The following is a 6,959-nucleotide window of genomic DNA, read 5'->3' on the forward strand; positions in this document are numbered from 1 at the left end:
TGATGATCAGGAAGGGCCAAAGAGAAAAAAGAAGAGGACAGAACTGAAGAAGACCAGACAGTCTGTAGATGCCTTAAGAGGTCAGTATAGTGTTACTATTGCCTTGCTTTTGCTGCTTTGTCTGTCAAAGCACTTTGTAAACTCTTTTATGAAAGGTGCTATATAAATAACATTATTATTATTATTAAATGTAAGGTTTGACCTCATCTGACCTAACTGAACTTATTAGCATCAACAGTGTAACATTGAATTAAAGTAGTATCAAGAACAGTGTAATTGAACTGCTTCACAGTCTAGCTTGATAACAAGTCGTATACACATTTATAGTTAATTTGAACTGCATGAACTCACACATGAATGAAAACAATAAGGAGAGAGAACACCTTGAAAGAGGACTTGACTGCAGAGTCTGGCTGGTATCCTCAATCTCTGATGATGAGTGACTGTAAAACAAACAAAATAAAAACTTTAGAAACACAATGTTCTGGAAAGCTCTATGACATCCAGGATAAACACACTTAAAAGAATATTTGGGTGTGTAACTGTGGGTTTGCATGTGCCTCACATGTGTTAACATATCAGTGTAAGTCTTTACAAAAAGCTAACACAACTATACCATACAGTTGATGATCCTCTGGCTGTTTTTATCCTCTGTAGGAAGCTGCACTACATCTGTGGAGGATGTGGGAGTCGATAAGAGGAAGGCCGTCGCCGATGAGGAAGAACCAAAGAAGACCAAAAAGAAGAGGAGGAGAAAACTGAAGACCAAACGTTGTATAGATGCCATAAAAGGTCAGTATAGTGTTGTTACTATTGCCTTGCTTTTGCTGCTTTGTCTGTCAAAGCACTTTGTAAACTCTTTTTTTAAAGGTCCTATATAAACAACGCTATTATTATTATTATTATTAGTAGTAAATGTAAGGTTTGACCTCATCTTAGTGTAAAATTAGGATCTATATTAAGTATAATACAGGAAGGTTTCATATTAGAGCTTAGGTAGCATATATTTGGTGTTACAACTGTATTAAGACATAATATGTGTTGTTCTGTTCAGCTAAATTTAGGGCCAAATACAAAAAGCAGGGTCTGCTTGGTAAAGGAGGATATGGAACTGTGTTTGCTGGCTATCGCATAGCAGATAATCTACCTGTAAGTGTTACACACACACACACACACACACACACACACACACACACACGATATGGTCAGGGAGTGCTAACACAAGTCTTTTTTGTATCTCGTAGGTTGCCATCAAACACTTGCGCAAGAAGGACATTCTCTACCACGTGGTGAGTGAGCAACACCTGCTGCTGTTAAAATCTTCTGTATTCAACACTGCACTCTGTTTCTGAATGTATTATGGATGAATCATGGTTCTCTCATCCTCATCCTCTCTCTGTTGTGATGTTTCAGGATGAAACTGGGAAGTGGCTGCCCGTGGAGGTTGCCATCATGTTGAAACTGGCGGACAAAACAAGTGGATCAGTGGGGATGTCAGCACCTGTGTCTCTATTGGACTGGTACGATCTGAACAGGGACCTGATCCTGGTAATGGAGAGACCGATCCCCGCTGAGGACCTATTTAACTACATCGACGAAAACGAAGGCTGCTTACCACAGCAGGAGGCCAAGGTAAGCTGCTGGAGGATCCTTGTGTGTCTTTAACTTTTTACAGGAACTTGGAGACTACCTAAAGGATTTTCTTTGCAATTTAAGGTTTATTTTCCTAGTTTTTAGGTCATTGTGTCTGTTGATCATGGTAACATTGTACTCACCAAAGTAATTGTTCTGATGGATTAAGAAACAGTAGTGGAGGCAGTCAAACAGATGGTAGACAAAGCTCCAGGTCAACTAAACTTATTTGGAGGAGAAAAATAAACAGATGTGGTTTTTACGCAATCTACTGAAAATCTCTTGTGCATTTCAGTTTCTATGGCTTAAAGATGGTTTTAGAAACGTTGTGTTTTGTAGTTGTAGTCAGCTCAGAGTCACAGCCATGAAAACATGTCAAACCATCCTCCTCTGTGATCCCTCATCTCTCTCTCTTTTTGTCTGTCAGATCATAATAAAACAGCTGGTAGATGCAGCGATTGACATTGAGAAGGAAGATATTTTCCACCGGGACATTAAGTGTGAAAACATCTTGATTGAGACCGGCTCGGACGTCCCGCGAGTTCGCCTCATTGACTTTGGTCTGAGCTGCTTCATGAAGGGAAAATCCTCTTATAGCACCTTCCGCGGTAAGATGTCTGGCTTTACTCCTGCTCTTCACTAACTTACCCATCTGTGACTTTTACAATTAGACACAGCTCCTCATCCTCATCACCTTATTATGTCTGTATCTTCTAGGTACCCCTGAATACTTCCCCCCAGAGTGGTGGACATGTCATAGCTACAGCGCCGGACCCACCACAGTGTGGCAGATTGGAGCGGTCCTCTTTCAAACACTCCACAGTGGTGAACAGTTTGACACCAGGATGTTCTTGAGAAACCTTGTGGGAATCGGCAAGACGCTGTCCAAAGGTAAGAAAAACATACTCACGAACATGTCAGCAGAAACATATCTGTTGATTTCAGTTGACATTCTGATGGATCACTGTAGCCGTCGCCCTCACCTTTCTTCTCCTTCTTTCTCTCCAGATTGCCAGGATTTCTTGAGAAGATGTTTTACCATCGACCCCATACAGCGTCCTACCCTGGAGCAGCTCAGTGTTCACCCATGGCTCGCAGAGGACTAACACTACAAGCGGGCACACACACAGTAATTGGAATTATTATATTAATATTATCTCATGTCATGCATAAGTGTCATTCACATACTAACGCTGCTCTGCCTCTTTGACAGGAAGGAGAACGTGAGGAACTCCTTCGTCATTCTGCAGGATGAGGTTGTGTTGCAAAGGAACAGCCTGTTAGTAATTGGAATTATTATTTTAATATTATCTCATGTCATGCATAAGTGTCATTCACATACTAACGCTGCTCTGCCTCTTTGACAGGAAGGAGAACGTGAGGAACTCCTTCATCGTCATTCTGCAGGACGAGGTTGTGTTGCAAAGGAACAGCCTGTTAGTAATTGGAATTATTATATTAATATTATCTCATGTCATACATAAGTGTCATTCACATACTAACGCTGCTCTGCCTCTTTGACAGGAAGGAGAACGTGAGGAACTCCTTCGTCATTCTGCAGGATGAGGTTGTGTTGCAAAGGAACAGCCTGTTAGTAATTGGAATTATTATATTAATATTATCTCATGTCATGCATAAGTGTCATTCACATACTAACGCTGCTCTGCCTCTTTGACAGGAAGGAGAACGTGAGGAACTTCATCGTCATTCTGCAGGATGAGGTTGTGTTGCAAAGGAACAGCCAGTTAGTAATTGGAATTATTATATTAATATTATCTAATGTCATGCATAAGTGTCATTCACATACTAACGCTGCTCTGCCTCTTTGACAGGAAGGAGAACGTGAGGAACTTCATCGTCATTCTGCAGGTACTTGTATCACACCCAGCCGTCCGAGGAGAGGGGATCTCTCTCTGAATTGCCTTTCCCGAGGTTTCTTCCCATTTTTCCTGGCATCAGGATTTGGGGGAGTTTTTCCTCGTTTTCTTAGAGAGCTCGGGCTGGGCCACATTATTCAGTTCATAATGTGATATTTAACTGAACAATGACAATAACATAATAATAATAATAATGACAATTTGAGTTTTAAATAATAATAAATGAATAATATTGGCAGCAATGATTTTGAAAAAATAAATTCTAATTGAATCAGGATTTGTAGATAAAGGAGTGTTGTTTACTTTTCATTGAACATTTTAGGCCTGATTAAAAGTGTTTCAGCTGTACGGTCAAATAAAGGCAAAAAAAGCCTAAAAAAAGATCTTTCAAAGCAAAGGTACAAGGAGCTTTACACAATAATCATGATTAAAACATCATTATATTTTAAACCAATATTCTTTAAACCAATATTATTGTTGGAATGCTGTTAGATGGACATTTATGTCCCTTTTCTAGCTTAGTGGACAAAGCACGTCACAGTTTGCTCCTCATTCACACACACTGATGGTAACAGAGCTGCCATGCCAGACGCAGGCCTGCCCATCAGGGCCAACCTGGGGTTCAGTGCCTTGCTCAAGGACACGTCGACATGCAGACAGGAGGAGCCAGGGATTGAAGCTCCAACCTTGTGATGAGTGGTCGACCCGCTCCACCTTCAGAGCTACAGAACACTGGATCAGTAATTACAGATGACTCATGTCAGTAATTAGGAGAGGGTTTATTAAACAGCACAAAAGTCTTGATACTTCCACATGTACACAAAAATCATAAATATCCCCCAAAACAAAGCTCCACCCTCCTTCCTTTAACAGGATCAAAGTCATTATTTCAATGCGATAGTAAGCCAGATTATATAAACCACACATTAATAAACCATTTACACTTGAACTAAACAATCTACAGGATAAAGACACAAAGATATTAGTCGCTCTGTAGAAAAGAAACCCCATGCAAACTAAATGTGCTATTTACATCCGTCTACTAAAAACTCTTCTTTACACGACCACGTGGAAGGGGCGCCGAAATAAAAAACCTTCATCATTTGTAAACTAAAAATCTCTCACGATGGGACGCTGGATTCTGGACATGAAACAAATGTTTTCTGTATTATGAGAGACTTATTCGTATACAGTTTAAACTGATTAAAAACCATGAGAATCAATGAGAATTTGTAACGGAGCACTGTGCTGTGCTGTGTTCCTGTCATACTGTAGTGGAAGACAGAATGCTGGCGTCTCACTCGGTCATGTCCCGGGTGGAGTACTGATGTGCTCCTTCTAATGACGATATAGATGTGCTGCAATATTTGACCACGTCTGTATGTACCTCCTCACCACGGGGAACAGATAAGAGCCCCCAAATAATACCCACATCCTTCTTGCACTAAGGAGTTGTTGTAAGATTGGTCATATCGAAAAGGAAACGACATAAAACCCAAAACGTACTCTACAAATAAGCTAACACAGAAGCCTTGAGCTACGACTTCACACGTGGTGTTTGATCGGTTTCTAGTGGTGGAATGAAGACCCAACAGATTAAAGCGGTCCTCTTCTATCAGAACTCAGACAGATACAAGAATTCACCTTCTCCGATATACGACACCTCTGGTTGAGTATGCACAACCGTGCCAATGTTATTTTGCATATGTTGGACATTGTCATTTGCATCTGCATACCTACATAGGGTATGAGAGTCTACGTAGTAGAGGTCTTCACATAGAAAACTACCCTAACCTAACATGCATAGACTCATTTTGAAAGACACCCGTTGTTATGGACTAAATAATTAGGCCTGATTCAGAATAAACATGCAAAAAAAAGAAACGAAAAAGAGCATTCAATAGATGCCACTGTTCATGTCCTTCACATTTAGTAAGAATGATAAAGCAGAATGGATCCATGTGGATATTAGACACGCTGACTCACAGACCTGAGACCTGCAGTAACACAACTGGACCCAGTCTGACCCGATTAGACATTATTTGGACCCAGTAGAGCTCGACCCATCACTGAATTTTTGAGGCAGGTACCGACATTTGAAAAGTTACAAATCTTATTCGAAAATTCCGCTAATATCTTCTGAACAAAATGCATATTTTTTTCAATAATCCTGTAAATGAGTTTATTGGAGCGTTGTGTTGGGTGTACGTAGTGAGCGGGACATTTTGCAGTGTACAAACCAACTGGATGCTCTCTGATGGACAGACTTTGTACTGCAGACACGATTTCTATATATATGTTGTGGCAAACCAGGGGGAAAAGCTGAGCAGACACAGCCCAGGAGGCGGATCCCCAACCTCAGGTTGGGGGAGGTGATCGAGGGAGTGTACTACCCAGTGCAGGTGCTGCAGCCACTAGGCACGTGGCAGTGGTCACACCTGCAGCGCATGAGCTGATTAGAGGGAGTATATGTTCACAGGGCTGAGCAGCAGCGGGAGAGAACAGACTGGGCAGAAGAAGGAACCTCTGGAGAGGAGCTGCAGCAGACAAGAGGTAAACTCAGCGGACTCACCTCTCTCCTCTGCTCTGCCCAAATAGGCCGGAGGAATCGTCTCCCACGGGGTGTAGACGAAAGGCCAAAGACCCCGACCGGGAGGAACCTTTTTGTTGAGTTTGACACTATATCCCTTTACCCCTGCCTGTTTATTAAAGGACACTTTTTGTTAAATGGTTACTGTCTCTGAGTCACCTGCCTCCACGTCCCCCGGGTTGCCACATTTGGTGGAGAATGCGGGCATCGCGATCCGTCGCTAAAGATTGAGAATAAAATAGGTACTCAGAGAGAGAGACACGCCGTGCTATGGAGAACGCACTAGCACAGCTCATACACACCCAAACCCAGCAGGCCCAGAGTCTTTGCGCATTACAGGACGCAATGACTACTCTGGGCCAGCATCTGATGAAACCTGAGAGGCCCACGGAACCCAGTAAAGTGCTCACCAAACAGACTGGTGAAGATGACATTGAGGCCCACCTAGAGGTTTTCGAGAGAACTGCTGGGAGGGAGCGGTGGCCTAAAGCAGAGTGGGCGGGGATCCTAGCCCCTTTTTTAACGGGTGAAGCGCAAAAAGCCTGTCGGGACCTCTCCCCTAGAGAAGTGGATAATTATGAGGCATTGAAGGCAGCCATTTTAGCCCATTACGGTCACAACCTCCAGACAAGGGCCCAACAGTTCCACTCCTGGACCTACGACGCCACGGCCCCAGTGCGTCCGCAGGTTGCAACCCTTGTGCGCCTGACACGTAGTTGGTTAACCACGGGGGATGGACCCTCAGCCATGGACAGAGTTGTAATGGACCGTTGTGTTAGAGCCCTACCAGGGGATGCCAAACGACATGCCTCCCAAAGTAGCCCAGAGACAGTGGATGACCTAGTGGCGCTATTGGAAAA

The sequence above is a fragment of the Pholis gunnellus genome (genome assembly GCF_910591455.1).
Source record: "Pholis gunnellus genome assembly, chromosome: 17".
NCBI classification, from domain to species: Eukaryota; Metazoa; Chordata; class Actinopteri; order Perciformes; family Pholidae; genus Pholis; species Pholis gunnellus.